The sequence below is a fragment of the Bos taurus genome, chromosome 22 (assembly GCF_002263795.3).
Source record: "Bos taurus isolate L1 Dominette 01449 registration number 42190680 breed Hereford chromosome 22, ARS-UCD2.0, whole genome shotgun sequence".
In the NCBI taxonomy this organism is placed as follows: Eukaryota; Metazoa; Chordata; class Mammalia; order Artiodactyla; family Bovidae; genus Bos; species Bos taurus.
The window spans coordinates 52,115,547-52,133,174 of NC_037349.1; positions in this window are offsets into that span (position 1 = coordinate 52,115,547).

Consider the following 17,628-nt stretch of genomic DNA (forward strand, 5'->3'; position numbering starts at 1 on the left):
AGCCAGGCAAGCAGGCTTGGGGCCTTTGGGTCAAGAGAGTCTGGGGTCCCAGGCAGCAAGTGTGGTCTGGAGGAGAGCAGGCGTGTCCCTTGGCCCTGAGGATCCCTTGCCCCATGAGGGCAATCAGGACCCTCCTTACCTGGGTTTGAGGGGCTCACTGAGTGGCCTTGTTCCCGCAACCAGCATCACACATCCTTCTGTTGAGTCATCCTGGAGCTGAGACCCATACGGTCCCTGATGTCATTTTCCGAGGGATGTGATGACTCGTTTGTTCACCTGGGTTTGGGGGCTCATGTGCTGGATAGGGCCTTGTGAGTTTCATATTTCTCTCTTTTTTTAATTAATTAATTTGTCTGTGCTGGGTCCTCATTGCTGCTTGTGGGCTCTCTCTGCCTGGAGTGAGCGGAGGCTACTCTTCCCAGCGATGCATGGGTTTCCCATTGTGGTGGCTTCCTTTGTTGCAGAGCGCAGGCTCTAGGTGCACGGGCTTCAGCAGTTGCAGCTCACGGGCTCTAGAACTCGGGCTCAGTAGCTATGGCGCACGGGCTTAGTTGCTGTGCAGCACGTGGGATCTTCCCAGGCCAGGGATCGAACCTGTGTCCCCTGCATTGGCAGGTGGATTCTTATCCACTGAGCCACCAGGGAAGCCCCCTGAGTTTCCTATTAGTATTTTTAACCTGTTAGGATTGTTTCAAGCCCCAGTTCTGTCCTCCAGGAGCCACGTGGGAGCAAACTCCTTGGGTCTCCGCCATCTGTACATCTGCTGAGTGTTCCATTCGCACCCCAGCCAAGCCCCCTAGAGGTCATCTCTCACCCCCCAAGGAGCCTGGCTCTTTCCCCTGGTGTCCCTTCTTCCTTTCTGGCTACATTGGTCCCAGGATGCAGGTTTAATGATGCTGAAAGCCAGCTCACGATGCAGGGGAGGTTGAGCAGTGCTTTGTAGACTGCAATGCTTCTGCTGTGCAGCTGCGTCCGGGGTGGCTAGTGGACTTCCCAGGCCCATCAGCTTGGGCCTTTAGGTGGCAGATGGCTCAGCCTGGCCCTTCAGGCTGTGACAGCTCACAGGCCTCACCTCGCCAGCACTGCTCCAGCTTCAGCTGTCCAGGGTCCAGCCCCAGGCCAGGCTCCCCCGAACACCCCGTTCCTGTCATCTCCGCCTTACCCTCATGGCCTGGTTCTGCCCTCCAGCCCACTTCCTCCATGTCCCACCCAGATCCCCCCCAAGAGTGTGGTCAGCAAGCCAGCCCCTCGGGCACTGCCCCAGCTGCGCAGAGCCACCTGGCCTGAGGTCACCCCCTCCCCAGTGTGGCCCACATCCAGTGACTGATCCAGGTGGGGGTAAAAAGCCGGCCATCCTGACAACCTTGATGGCCCAGTTTGGCTCCCTGTGGGGTCAGCGGAGGCTGGCACTGGCCTGCATCATACCTTGACTTCTCTGGCGTGTTTGTAGACGGGAGAGTGATAGTGGCTTGATGATGAAACTTGAAAGGTTTCTGCTTAACCCTGGGATGACCAGCTTATTCCTTCACAGAAACCCTCGATTCTTCAAGCTTTATTCAACTGTGGTAAACGTAATCATTTTTGTTGTTGTTCTGCTTGGTCGTGTCCAGCTCTTTTGCAACCCCGTGGACAGTAGTCCTCCAAGCTCCTCTGTCCATGAAGTTTCCCAGGCAAGAATACCAGAGTGGGTTGCCATCTCCTTCTCCAGGGGATCTTCCTGACCCGGGGATCAAAGCCACATCTCCTGCACTGGCAGGCGGATTCTTTTCTAATAGTTACCAGATATTATGTAACATACTCAACAGCAGAATTTCATTTCATTCTCAAGACAACCCTCAGAGGTATGAAAGCTTTGCCTCTTCTGTTTTTTAGTTGGTATACAGTATTATGTTTCAGGTGTACAACTTACTGATTTGATGTTCAAATACCTTACGAAAGTCATCACTATGATAAATCTAGTAACCATCCATCGCCATACAAAGCTATTACAGTATTATTGACTATATTCTTTACACTGTATATTACATCCCTGACTGAGGCTCATTTCTGTTATAACTGGAAGCTTGACCTCTTCACCTCCTCATCGATTTCCCCATCCCTCTCTCCTCTGACAACCAACGTCTGTTCTCTGTGTCTATGAGTCTGTTCTGCTTGTTTTTCTAGATTCTACACATACGTAAGGTCATACGGTATTTTAGGCTTTGGTGTTTATAGTTTTTTGGCTGTGCTGGGTCTTCCTTGCGGCTTGTGGACCCTTCTTCGGGGGACTCAGGTTTTCTCTAGTTGCAGCACTCAAGCTTCTCTTGCTGTGGAGCACGGGCTCTAGAGCCCACGGGCTCAGTAGTTGTGGTGGGTGGGCTTAAAGGCTGCACAGCACACAGGAGGGATCTTAGTTCCCTGACCAGGGATCAAACCCGTGTCCCCTGCATTGCTGATTCTTATCCACGGGGCCGCCAGGGAAGTCCTGGTCACATGGTATTTGTCTTTCTCTATATGACTTACTTCACTTTAGCATAATACCCTGTAGGTCCATGTTGTCACAAATGGCAGAATGGCAGGATTGCCTTCTTTTTTTTAATGGTGTGGCATGCAGGATCCTAGTTCCCTGACCAGGGACTGAACCTGTGCCCTTGCAGTGGAAGTGCAGAGTAAAGAGTATCCACTGGGCCACCAGGAAAGTCCCAGGATTTCCTTCCTTTTTATGCTGAGTGGGAACCTGAAGGCTCATGGATGAAATTAATCAAGGGTGCACTGCTGGGAAGTGATCTTTATCGCACAGTCACTCACTCAATATGTCACACTTCAGACCAGTATTTCTTATTTTCTGTTGTTTTTATTTTTTATTAGGTTTGTACAAACTGTACATTTTTTTCTTAAGAAAAAACATGAAGAAAAAACATGTTATTCCTAAGTACACAGTTATAATAATGTCACATATCCATATATAATTTTCTTTTTGTTGATTTTACTTTTTTTTTTTTCTTAACAAAGTATATAGGGTTTCCCAGGTAGCTCAGTGGTAAAGAATCTGCCTGCCAACTCGGGAGATGCAAGAGATGTGGATTTGATCCCTGGGTCAAGAAGATCCCCTGGAGGAGGGCATGGCAACCCATTCCAATTTTCTTGCCTGGAAAATTCCATGGACAGAGGAGCCTGGCAGACTACAGTCCACGGGGTTGCAAAGAGTTGGACATGACTGAGCACATATGTGCACATACACACACACAAAGTGTACAGAGAGAGGAATATATGATATTTAATAGGACATTTCTATAGGTTTTTTTTTCCAGACTGGTGTTTATATCTTTTAATGTTCCTATCTGTTTGTTCAAATATCTTCACCCAGGCAGAATTTTTATGCTTTTATTAATCCTTTAGGAGAAATATTTTGAAATTTCTATTTTTTTAAAAAATCTATCCTATGGGCACAGTACTTATTTTCTGGTTTCTCCGTGAAGCCTTCCTTGTTGTGTTTCCCAGGAGTCTAGGAAAAGCGAATGCGTGGGGGTTGAATGAGCAGTGACGAATGAATGAATGGCTGGATCAGCAAGGGTGTGAAATGCCGTGACGGTGCGTGATGTGTGTCAAGTACAGTGCGGAATCTTTGGAGCACCGTTCTTGCCTTTCTGCTGTAAGCCACAGGGTACTCACACCACGGGTACCGTGCGAGACCCAGGCACACAGCTGTGTTAGGAGCACAGGCTGGGGCTGAGCGGGGTCCCAGCAGCGCATCAGGGCTGTGAGGTAGGAGGAACGAGAGGGCTGTTCTTTTCCTCAGGTCCAGCAGAGAGCCCTCCACACTGGCTGTGATTATTTCGAAAGCAGAAGCCACCAGGGGGTTCAAGCCTATGCCCTGGGTTCCACCATGGTGAGGTGGTCTGGGGGACAAGGAGGCACCCTCAGAGGGTTTGGAGAAGGAACAGTCTGGGAGGTAGGTGACCACCCAGGCGACTGAGCCAAACAGGCTGGTCTGTGTGACCTGCTGCTGCTGATCTGAGATGACGGCAGTGGGGCCTGCTGGAGGGTTGGCAACGTGAAGGTCGCTGGCGATCTTGAATGAGCAGGTACAGGGGGCAGTGGGATGGAAGCAAGATTCAAGCAGGCTCAGGAATGGGCGGAGAGGCAGCCACCGTGTGCCAAAGGCCGCCTGCCTGGGGCTCTTTGCGTGGAGGCTGCAGGGCCCCATGCTTTGGGTCTGTGGGCTTCCAGCCCAGTTCACATTTTGCAGTGCCTTGTGCGGCCATGGCCAGCTGTTCTCCCCGGACCCCTTCCTCCTGAGAGAGGCTGTCTCCTCCTCTCCTCCCAGCCCGATCCCAGACACCTTATGCTTCATGTCTGACTCTGGCAGCCCCACTAGCTGCAGCCCCCCAGGCTCCTCTATCCATTTCATTTACCAGGCAAGAGTACTGGAGTGGGCAGCCATTTCCTCCTCCAGGGGATCCTCCCGACCCAGGGATCAAACTCGCATCTCCTGTAGCTCCTGCCTTGCAGACAGATTCTTTACCTGCTGAGCCACCAGGGAAGCCCAGCCACCTACCCATCTCCATTCACTCACCAAAGTCCACACAGCCCTGCCCACCGCCCTGGGTGGAGGGCGGCCGGGCAGGATGCATCCTCCTGTGGCCACACCAGTGCTGTGGTGCATCTGGCCTCGTTGGAAGCGTCTGTCTGTCTGCTCCTTGGATGGGGCAACCCTGGGTAGAAGTCCCATTGTCCGTCTCTTCTGGGCACTGTCAGCCTTAGCTGAGCTGGGCTCAGTCTATACTTCCTGAAGGGATGGGTGAGCCCAGGAGACCCAGCGTGACTACCTAGTGAAGACCGCCCTTATTGCTCGAGGAACAGTCTGGGCTCCCAGAGGAGGAAGGCGACCCTCAGGCCAGGGCACACTGGAGCAGGTGCTCAGACTTTGCTTGGTTTTCCGTCCCCCACCAGAGCTCACAGTCTGACCGCTTCATCCATCATCAGAGGTCCATGGGGTTACCTTCAGCTGTGTGGTTGGTTGGCGGGGGCACCGGCCCTTTGTGATGGGGCTGGGCTGGCATTGGAGCGTGAGACGAGGACTGGCTGGCAGGGAAATCAGAGCAGCCCTTCTGCCAGCGGCTCCTCTGGCTTTCACGTAAGAGGATTAGGGCTCGGGATGCCAGACAAGGGGCTTTTATTCTCAGCGCTGTGTTTTCATTGCAGAGCCTTTGGAGAGAGGAGGCTCAGAAGTTGGGGAGGGACTGCCAGGTCTCTCACCTGCCAAGCCCTGCAGTTTAGGGGAGCACAGGGAGCCCCAGCCCCACAAGTGGGATGGCTGACACCCAGCCTGGTCCAGAGGCCTGAGCTCCATGGGAACCCCAGGATCCTGGGGTGTCAGGATGGAAGGAAGCATACACACGGGTTCCAGCCTCCATTGAAATTTCCATGGGGGAAACTGAGGCCCAGAGAGAGGTCGTGACTCTCCCAGGGTCACTCAGCGAGGGAGGGCCTGGAGGGAGGAGCAGGAGGCACAGCGGCTCCTGGGCTGGCCTGGGAGTTGGGCCTGACGACAGCACCGAGGCCGATTCCTTTCCCCCATTGATTAGTTTTGCCTGCTCTCGAATTTCTTATAAACAGAAGCATACAGTACATACTCCTTCGCGTAAGACTTCTTTCTCTCAGCCTCATGACTTTGGGAATCCAGTGGATCCGAACTTTGTTCCTTTTTATCTCTGCATGGATTCCATAGTGGGCTTCCCTGTTGGCTCACCAGAAAAGAACCCACCTGCCAATGCAGGAGACGTGGGTTCCATCCGGGGTCAGGAAGATCCCCTGGAGGAGGGCATGGCCACCCACTCCAGTCTCCTTGCCTGGAGAATCCCAAGGACAGAGGAGTCTGGCGGGCTCTGGTCCATGGGGGTCACAAAGAGTTGGACATAACTGAGCATACACACATGGTTTCTGTGGGTCCGGAATTTGGGAGCATTTCAGCTGGGTGGTTCTGACTTGGGGTGTCTCTCTAGGTTGCAGTTAGAGGCTGCACGGACTGGGGTCACCACGTTGAAGCCTCCTTGGCTCACGTGTCTGGTGTCTAGCCTGATTTGAGACCAACAGCTGGAGACTGACCCCACTGGGACTCTCTGAGTGTCTCCCTCTGTCTCCCTGTGGTCTTCCCACTTGGACTGTCCAGTAGAGAAATCCCAAAGCAGACAGATGGGTATGTAGCTCCCAGGGCTCCAAAGGTGGATGTCTGGCAGACAGCCTGGTGGGACTGATTTGCCTTCTTAAACCCAGCTTTGGAAATCACATAAAGTCACTTCTGCTATCCTCTTGGTCAAGGCAATTACAGAACCCTGCCTAGGTTCAAGGGCAGGAATCATAGATACCCTCACCCCCACCCCACCGCCCAGTGTAGCATCAGCGTCATGTTGTAATAAGATGTGGAATGGGATACGTACTAGTGTGTGCTGGATACCATCTGCCCCAGGAGATAGCATAAGGATGAAGGTCAGAAGGAGGGGAAGGGGCAGCCTGGTGCAGATCATATACACGAAGGAAGAGCACTCCAGGCAGAGGGAACCAGTTGGAAGTAACCACCTGGCATTCTCAAGAACCAGCAAGAAGGCCAAGGAGGTGGGGAGGAGTGAGTGATGGGGAGACTGGTAAAAGGCATGAGATCAGAGATGTAACCTGGGAGGCCTGGGGGGCTGGAGCAAGGAGCAGGAGCGGGCAGCCCGGGGAGGCCAGGTGAGGACTCCGGCCTTTATTAGGAGGGAGCCTTGGGGTGGAATTAAAAAGCAGAGACATTACTTTGCCAACAAAGGTCCATCTAGTCAAGGCTATGGTTTTTCCAGTAGTCATGTATGGATGTGAGATTTGGACTATAAATAAAGCTGAGCGTTGAAGAATTGATGGTTTTAAACTGTGGTGTTGGAGAAGACTCTTGCGAGTCCCTTGGACTGCAAGGAGATCCAAAGGAAATCAGCCCTGAATATTCATTGGAAGGACTGATGTTGAAGCTGAAACTCCAATACTTTGGCCACCTGATGCGAGGAGCTGACTCATTTGAAAAGACCCTGATGCTGGGAAAGATTGAAGGCGGGAGGAGAAGGGGATGACAGAGGATGAGATGATTGGATGGCATCACGGACTCAATGGACATGAGTTTGGGTAAACTCTAGGAGTTGGTGATGGACAGGAAGGCCTGGCATGCTGTAGTCCCTGGGGTTGCAAGGAGTTGGACACGACTGAGTGACTGTTTTTCTTTTTCTTTCTTTCTATGGGGTGGTGAGGAGTCAGGGTGGTGGGGACACTACTGAGGAGCAAGAAAGCCCGTGAACCGTCCACTGCTGCGCTTCCAGAGAGAGAGGTAAGGATGCCAGTGAGCCAGGCTTCTGGCCAAAGGTCTGTAAATCAAGTGTGTAACCCTCAGGGCTGATTGTTGATATTGTTTAGTCAATCAGTCATGTCTGACTCTTTGCGATCCCATGGACTGCAACACGCCAGGCTTCCCTGTCCTTCACTTTCTCCTGGAGCTTGCTCAAACTCATGTCCATTGAGTTGATGATGCCATCCAACCATCTCATCCTGTGTCGTCCCCTTCTCCTTCTGCCGTCCATTTTTTCCAACATCAGGGTGTTTCCAATGAGTCTGTTCTTTGCATCAGGTGGCCAAAGTATTCGAGCTTCAGCTTCAGCATCAGTCCTTCCAATGAATATCCAGGGTTGATTTCCTTTGGGATGGACTGGTTTGATCTCCTTGCTGTCCAAGGGACTCTCAAGAGTCTTCTCCAGCACCACAGTTCAAAAGCATCAGATCTTTGGCACTCAGCTTTCTTTATGGTCCAACTCTCATATCTGTACATGACTACAGGAAAAACCATAGCTTTGACTAGACAGACCTTTGTTGGCAAAGTAATGTCTCTGCTTTTTAATATGTTGTCTAGGTTTGTCATAGCTTTCCTTCCAAGGAGGAAGTGTCTCTTAATTTCGTAGCTGTAGTCCCTGTCTGCAGTGATTTTGGAGCCCAAGAAAATCAAGTCTGTCACTTTTTTCCCCCATTTATTTGCCATGAAGTGATGGGACTGGATGCCATGATCTTACTTTTTTGAATGTTGAGTTTTAAGCCAACTTTTTCACCCTCCTCTTTCACCTTCATCAAGAGGCTCTTTAGTTCCCCTTTGCTTTCTCCCATAATGGTAGTGTCATCTGCATATCTAAGGTTATTGATGTTTCTCCTGGCAATCTTGATTCCAGTTTGTGCTTCATCCAAACTTTCATTTTGAATGATGTACTCTTAATATAAGTTAAATAAGCAGGGTGACAATATTCAGCTTTGACATACTTCTTTCCCAGTTTGGAACCAGTCGGTTGGTTGTTCCATGTCTGGTTCTAAGTGTTGCTTTTTGCAGGGCTAGTTAGCTGGCAGCTTTAGCCAGTGTCTGCTGCCCTCTGGTGGACGTGCAGGATATCACCTCAGCCTGCTTTCAGCTTTTGCCTGCAGGCTATGGACTTGGCAGGTTCATCTACAACTTGGGGCTATAAAAACTCTTGTTACAGAAGGTGGAGGTGTCAGGCACTTGGAGGAAGCAACTGATTAACTTTGAGACAGGACGGCAGGGGTTAACTACGGTATAAATAGACGTGTGTTTGGAGCAGAGCTGGGGCAGGTCTGCGTCTTGTTTTCCAGCAGCCCTGGTTGGCAGCATCCAGGAGGGAGGTGGGGCTGCAGGAGGCACCAGGCCGAGGCGCTGTGGAGCAGGTGCTGCAGAGAGGGGGACAAGGTGAAGACAAAGGGTGCTTGCCAGTGGTCAGTGACAAGGGCCCTGGCCCTTCGGGTTTGCAGAAAAGAATGTCCACAAAGACAGAAAGTAGTGAACCAAGTAAAATGTTTCTTAGGAGGAAAAATAGTACAGTACTTGTGGATAGACACATGGGCAGATTCAGAGGGTGGGTCCCTGAGTTGCGCCCTAGCGGCAGTTTGAGTTATTTTTATGTGATATTTCCTCCAGGTTTCCTTTGGCCAATCATTCTGACTTGCCTGGTTCACAGTCCATATTTGATGTACCTCAGGATCTTCCCAGGTGTGTGTATGCATCTCTTGGCCAAGATGAATTCTACCGCAAAGACATATGGGTAGAACATCCCTTGACATGACTCCCCTTTGGCCTCCAAGGAGCCTTCTCTGTGCATGTGCGGTCGAGGAGGTCTCCTGACTTTAGAAACGAGAAATATGTGGTCTATGCAGGCTCCGGCCTCCTCCCTGCTATTCTTATCTTGGAGTTTAGGAGGTCAATAGAGAATGAATCTCCAGTTGCTTGAGGGTGGGGGCATATTTGCCTCCTGCCTCAACTGAAAGCATTGCTGCTGTAGAAACCTAGGAGCCTACACTCTGGCAGCTGCTGCAACTTCCTCCCTCTGCCACAGCCCAAGGTCGCCTACTGCTGCTGCTGACGCTGCCAGAAGAGTCACAGGCAGCAGGGGGAAAAAAGGCTTCTCACAGCTGGCAAAGCAGTCTGGAGGGCGTAGCTTTCAGGCTTCCAGCCCCTTCTGTACAGAAATGAGCACTGCAGTCCAGGGGCAGTATCAGCCTCTCAACTGCTGTGTGACCCTCCCGCCTTCTCTCTTTTGTTCCTCCAGTGCCTTCCAACACCCTCTTACTCAATTTTCTGCATCAAATCCTTCTTCTGTTAGAATTTTCTGTATTGTGTTGGTCTGTCCAGCCTATGCATAAACTATGGCTTGGGGCAAATCCAGGTATTTGGGGACCTGAGGCTTATTCAAAAGGGGAGAGTAATTCTCTTTAAGAAAAGGAATGCAACATTATGAATAAAAAATGAGCTTTCTTAGCTTTATGGTAAAATCATCCTAAATGCCTTATGTAGACACTTGCACATGTGTATCAAAGAGACGTGGTTGAGTATGTTCACACTGTAATAGGAAAAAACTATAACCAACCCATGAGTATTGATAGGAAGATGGATAAACACAGGAAGAGCCAGTATTTTATATTAAAATGACACAGCTTCTCCTCTATCTAAAGATTCAATACAGTATTGATCAAGCTACAGCAAGGTTAAATAAAACATAGTAATGTTAGGTGCTCAATCATGTCCAGCTCTTTGCAACCCCATGGACTGTAGTCTGCCAGGCTCCTCTGTCCATGGGATATGGGATTCTCCAGGCAAGAATACTGGAGTGGGTTGCCATGCCCTTCTACAGAGGATCTTCCTGACCCAGGAATCAAACCTGGGTCTCCTGCATTAGCAGGCAGATTTTTTTTTTTTAACCATCTGAGAGTGGCTAGTGAGGGAAGCCTGAACAAAATACACTACTTCTAAAAGTGACCTGAGGAATTCCCTGGTGGTCCAGTTGTTAGGATTCCAGGGGCCTGCCAGGGGCCTGGATTCAATCTGTGATTGGGGAACTAAGATCCTCACAAGCTGCATGGCATAAAATAAAATAGTATCCCTTACTTCACCCCAGACACAAAAATCAAATACAGATGGATTAAAGGCTTAAATGTAAAAAGAAAAACTTCACAATTTTTGGAGAAAATCTTATGTATCCTTATGACCTTTGGGGTAAGGAAAACTTTCTTAAACAGATCATACAATAAAGGACAATTTTGATAAATTTGGGGTCATCAAAAGATAATGCATATGGAGAAGGGAATGGAAACCCACTCCAGTACTCTTGCTTGGGAAATCCCATGGACAGAGGAGCCTGGCGGGCTACAGTCCATGGGGTCACAAAGAGTCGGACACAACTGAGCGACTGAATAACAACCACACACAATCAGGCAGATTGTGATTTGGGGAAATAGTTCCTGATGGAAATGTGGCATAAAATGGAGAATGATGTAGCAATATGGAATATAGAATTTTGTAAGAAATTAAAATTTGTGTACAGAAAAACAGTTGCAAATATTCAAACAATAAAGTCTGTGGCTAAATGGAAAAAAAAAAAAATCAACAGACTTCCATTTCCATCCAAGTTAAAGTAACAAGGACTAGATTTACCTTCTTGCTTAAAACAACCCCCCCCCCCAAAAGCAAAATATGCAAATATATGAAAGAACAACTTTAAAGATATTGGATATCAGGTAGCAAAGGACAGTGACCACTGAGAAAAGGGAAAATGACAAAGTGAACCCTCTGATTGTCCCAGCTCACTGCCTCAAATTTCTACGCAGGGAGGAGGAGCTAAGGTGTAGAGATCTTGGAGTGGAAAAGATAGAGCTGAGAGTCTGGGGAGACCAAGGCTGCCATAGATGTCGGACACAGTACTGGAGAAGAGAGAGTTGCAAAGAGAGAGAACCCAGAGACCTGCAGAGAGTCACCCTCCAGTATTCAGCATGTAAGGGAACTACCCAGGGCTGGGGGAAGTAGCATCAAAAAGAATGAGAGAACTAAATAAACTAGGAGTGGAAGGGAACTTCCTCAACCTGATCCAGGGTATCAGTGAAGAACCCACCATTGGCATCAAACGCAATAGTGAAAGATTGGACGCTTCTCTGCTAAGAGGAGGAACAAAACAAGGATGACTGCCCTGGCCACTCCTATGCTACACTGCATCGGAGGCTCGGGTTGGGCCAAGTAGGCAAGGAAATAAATAAGAAATCCACATTGGAAAGAAAGAAGAAAAACTACCTTTACTTGCAGATGACAAGGTCTGATATATAAAAATCCTGAGGAATCTGCTAAAAATCTGTTGGAACAAATATTTTATCAGGGTTGCAGGATACAACCCATCTATTTTGATGAATAGACAAAATTGTATTTTTATACACTTGCAGCGAACAGCCTGAAAAATAAAATTTAGAATTTCTGTTTGCAATTGCACAAAAAAGAATAAAACATACAGGAATAAACATAACAGAAGTACAAACTTTATACTCTGAAAGTTGTAAAACACTGAAGGAAATTAAAGAAGATCTAAATGAATGTAGAAGTATCCAAGGTTCATGAATCAAAAAAGCTTAACATCATTAAGATAGCAATGTGCTTCAGATTCATCTACAGATTCAACATAATCCCTATCAGAATCCCAGATGACAGAGATTCTTACTTCACATCATATACAAAAATTAACGCAAGATGGATCGATGACTTAACTGTAAGAGTTCAAACTACATAATTCTTAAAAGACAGCACAAGTGTAAATCTTTATGATCTTGGATTTGGAAATGGATTCTTAGATATGACACCAAAAGCACAAGCAATCAAAGGAAAAACAGTAAATACATTCAGTTCTGTTCAGTTCAGTTGCTCATTCGTGTCTGACTTTTTGCGACCCCACGGACTGCAGCACGCCAGGCTTCCCTGTTCTTCACCAACTCCCAGAGCTTGCTCAAATTCATGCCTATTGAGTTGGTGATGCCATCCAACCGTCTCATCCTCTCTTGTCCCCTTTTCCACCCGTCTTTAATCTTTCCCAGCATCACGGTCTTTTCAAATGAATGAGGTCTTCGCATCAGGTGGCCAAAGAATTGAAGTTTCAGCTTGAACATCAGTAGTTATTCTGATGAATATCCATGAATATTCAGGACTGATTTCCTTTAGGATGGACTGGTTGGATCTCCTTGCAGGCCAAGGGACTCTCAAGAGTCTTCTCCAACACCACAGTTCAAAAGCATCAGTTCTTCGGTGCTCAGCTTTCTTTATAGTCCAACTCTCACACCCATACATGACTACTGGAAAAACCATAGCTTTGACTAGACAGACCTTTGTCTGCAAAGTAATGTCTCTGCTTTTTAATATGCTGTCTAGGTTGGTCATAGCATTCCTTCCAAGGAGCAAGCATCTTTTAATTTCATGGCTGTAGTCACCATCTGCAGTGATTTTGGAGCTCAAGAAAATACAGTCTGTCACTGTATCCACTGTTTCTCCATCTATTTCCCATGAAGTGATAGGACCAGACGCCATAATCTTAGTTTTCTGAATGTTGATTTTAAGCCAACTTTTTCACTCTCCTCTTTTACTTTCATCAAGAGGCTCTTTAGTTCTTCTTTGCTTTTTGCCATAATGGTGATGTCATCTGCATATCTGGGGTTACTGATATTTCTTCCAGCAATCTTGATTCCAGCTTGTGCTTCTCCAGCCCAGCGTTTCTCATGATGTACTCTGCATATAAGTTAAATAAACAGGGTGACAATATACAGCCTTGATGTACTCCTTTCCCAGTTTGGAACCAGTCTGTTGTTCCATGTCCGGTTCCAACTGTTTCTTCTTGACCGGCATATAGATTTCTCAGGAGGCAGGTCAGGTGGTCTGGTATTCCCATCTCTTTCAGAATTTTCCAGTTTGCTTTGATCCACACAGTCAAAGCCTTTGGCATAGTCAATAAAGCAGAAATAAATGTTTTTCTGGAACTCTCTTGCTTTTTTGATGATCCCCAATGGATGTTAGCAATTTGATCTCTGGTTCCTCTGGCTTTTCTAAATCCAGCTTGAACATCTGGAAGTTCACAGATGGGTCATGGTGGAGAAGTCTGACAGAATGTGGTCCACTGGAGAAGGGAATGGCAAACCACTTCAGTATTCTTGCCTTGAGAACACTATGAACAGTATGAAAAAGCAAAAAGATAGAACACTGAAAGATGAACTCCCCAGGTGGGTAGGTGCCCAATATGCTACTGGAGATCAGTGGAGAAGTAACTCCAGAAAGAATGAAGAGACGGAGCCAAAGCAAAAACAATACCCAGTTGTGGATATGACTAGTGATGGAAGTAAAGTCCAGAGAACAATATTGCATAGGTACCTGGAACGTTAGGTCCATGAATCAAGCAAGGTGAATTGGAAGACGTCAAACAAGAGATGGCAAGAGTGAACATCGACATGTTAGGAATCAATGAACTAAAATGGACTGGAATGGGCAAATTTAACTCAGATGACCATTATATCTACTACTGTGAGCAAGAATCCCTTAGAAGAAATGGAGTAGCCATCATAGTCCACAAAAGAGTCTGAAATGCAGTTATTGGGTGCAATCTCAAAAGTGACAGAGTGATCTGTTTGTTTCCAAGGCAAACCATTCAATATCACAGTAATCCAAGTCTATGCCCCAACCAGTAATGCTGAAGAAGCTGAAGTTGAACGGTTCTATGAAGACCTACAAGACCTTATAGAACTATCACCCAAAAATGATGTCCTCTTCATTATAGGGGACTGGGATGCAGAAGTAGGAAGTCAAGAAATACCTGGAGTAACAAGCAAATTTGGCCTTAGAGTACAAAATGAAACAGGGCAAAGGCTAATACAGTTTTGCCAAGAGAACGCACTGGTCATAGCAAACACCCTCTTCCAACAACACAAGAGAAGACTCTACACAGACATCACCAGATGGTCAATACCAAAATCAGATTGATTATATTCTTTGCATCCAAAGATGGAGAAGCTGTATACAATCAGCAAAAACAAGACCGGAGCTGACTGTGGCTCAGATCATGAACTCCTTGTTGCAAAATTCAGACTTAAATTGAAGAGAGTAGGAGAAAGCACTAGACCATTCAGGTATGACCTAAATCAAATCCCTTACGATTATACAGTGGAAGTGACAAATAGATTCCAGGAATTAGATCTGACAGACAGAGTGCCTGAAGAACTATGGACAGAGGCTCATGACATTGTACAGGAGGCAGGGATCAAGACTATCCACAAGAAAAAGAAATGCAAAAAGGCAAAATGCTTGTCTGAGGAGGCCCTACAAATAGCTGAGAAAAGAAGAGAAGCTAAAGGCAAAAGAGAAAAGGAAAGATATACCCATTTGAATGCAGAGTTCCAAAGAATAGCAAGGAGAGATAAGAAAGGTTTCCTCAGTGATCAGTGCAAAGAAATAGAGAAAAACAGTAGAATGGAAAAGACTAGAGATCTCTTCAAGAAAATTAGAGATACCAAGGGAACATTTCATGTAAAGATGGGAACAATAAATGACAGAAATTGTTTGGACCTAAAAGAAGCAGAAGATATTAAGAAGAGGTGGCAAGAATACACAGAAGAATATACAGAAAAGAATATACAAGAATACACAGAAGAATTGGAGAAGGCAATGGCACCCCACTCCAGTACTCTTGCTTGGAAAATCCCATGGACGGAGGAGCCTGGTAGGCTGCAATCCATGGGGTCGCTAAGAGTCGGACACGACTGAGTGACTTCACTTTCACTTTTCACTTTCACGCATTGGAGAACGAAATGGCAGCCCACCCCAGTGTTCTTGCCTGGAGAATCCCAGGGACGGGGAAGCCTGGTGGGCTGCCGTCTATGGGGTCGCACAGAGTCAGACACGACTGAAGTGACTTAGCATAGCATAGCATAGCATACACAGAAGAATATACAGAAAAAATCTTCATGACTCAGATAACCACGATGGTGTGATCATTCACCTACAGTCAGATATCCTGGAATGTGAAGTCAAGTGGGCCTTAGGAAGCATCACTACAAACAAAGCTAGAGGAGGCGATGGAATTCCATTTGAGCTATTTCAGATCCTAAAAGATGATGCTGTTAAGGTGTTGCACTCAATATGCCAGCAAATTTGGAAAACTCATCAGTGGCCACAGGACTGGAAAAGATCGATTTTCCTTCTAATCCCAAAGAAAGGCAATGCCAAAGAATGTAAATACATTGGACCTTATCAAAACTGTAACCTTTTTTGCTTCAAAGAACATCATCAAGAAAGTGGGGGGAAAGTGAAAAGACAACTCACGGTTGCAGAAAAATGCATAAATTTATTCCTTCAAAATGAGTATTCTCATACCTCAGAGACAGTGTGGGTTCACTTCTAGACCACTACATTGAAGTGAATATCACAATAAAGGGAGTCACATGAATTTATTTGTTTCCCAGTGCATACAAAAGTTTAGTTTACATTATACTATTGATGCTGAAACTGAAGCTCCAATACTCTGGCCACCTGATGCAAAGAGCCAACTCACTGGAAAAGACCCTGATGCTGGGAAAAATTGAAGACGGGTGGAAAAGGGGACAACAGAGGATGAGATGGTTGGATGGCATCACCGACTCAATGGACATGAGTTTCAGCAAGCTCTGGGAGTTGGTGAAGGACAGGGAAGCCTGGTGTGCTTCAGTTCATGGGGTTGCAAAGAGTCAGACACAACTGAGTGACTGAAAAAATACTAGTCTCTTAGGTGTGCAATATCTTTTTGTCTAAAAAGCCAACGACTTGGCAAACCAGAGAAACTAAAGGACATGTTAAAAGAACAGAAGTACAGAATCATTTATTAGAAATTGTTCCATGATTTGGAGGAGGGTTTGTATGGAATTGAATGCTGTGAATTACACAGTGGGTAATTTTGTTTATTGAAGTATATTGAATTGACATGCTTTCTGTTGTACAGAAGTTATTGATCTATCTATATATAACTAAAAATAGATAAATGTAACTAGATAGATAGCTTTTTCCATTATACGTTATCAGCAGATATTGAATATACTGACCTGTGCTACAAGGTAGGTCCTTGTTGGTTATCTAAATTATACATAGAATAGTATGTTAGGGTGCGGCAGTTACATCACAGTACTTTGGGTTGCATTTCCTTAACTGTTAGAGATAGTGAGCACGTTTGGTTGCACTAAGCTTGGTTCAGCTCTAGGAGGGCCCCCACGCCCATCCCCCATTCCCCATCTGGAGACTGTAGTTTCTTCTAGAGGGGACCAGGCAACACAGGTCCCCAGGGGAGAGATTTGCAGCAACAAGAAGGGAACTAGACATGATTCTAATATCTTTAAAATAGATAGGTGTATATCTATATACACAGACACACACACACACACAAACACACACACATACATATTGTGAATGCCAGCCTTCTAACTTATTCCTCCTTTCCACTTGGTAATCTTAAGTTTGTTTTCTAAGTCTGTGAGTCTGTTCCTGTTTTGCAAATGATTTCAATTTATATCAGTTTTTCAATTCCAACTTTAAGTAGTAACATGTGATATTTGTCTTTCTCTAAGTTCCCTTGGTATGATCGTGTCCAGGTGATATCTGGTTGTCAGTTTTGTTTGTGTTTCTTTAATAATTAGTCATGTGGATGGAACATAGTATTCTGTGCTATTTTTTAAAGGGTGTGAGTACAGTTTCCCCTCTTGAAATTGAATTCTTGAAAATTCTGATTTTATTTTTTAATGTTTCTTTATTCATGTATTTGGCTGTGTGGGGTCTTAACATGGCCTTGGGAGCTGCTGGGTCGTAGTTCCTGGACCAGGGATGGAACCAGTTTCCCATGCATCGGAAGGAGGATTCCTACCCACTGGACCACAAGGGAAGTCCCAAGTCTGTCCTCTTTTGAATTCTTTTTCGATTCCCTGCCTTTTGACACTTCTTGAGGGCTGCTGTCTGTTACAGCCCCACAGGCTTTGTGAATATGAAGGACCCTTAAGCGTTGGTGGTTGTAAAGTTATTATTAGGAGAAATGTCTACAAGGCGGCAGCACTTCCTTATGCCCCACTCGAACTCAAGCAAGCGGAACTTTCGAAGTCGTTCCTGGTGTGTAAACAAGACTGGAATGTGCCAGCATAAACACCCAAGGGCTTGTATTCCATTATTTCTTTACCCTCACCTTTCTCCCAATGCCCTGCAAGGAATCCCAAACCTCTCTATACTTCGGCTGCTGGTTTAAATACCAGCAGCAACTTTAAGGAAGGAGG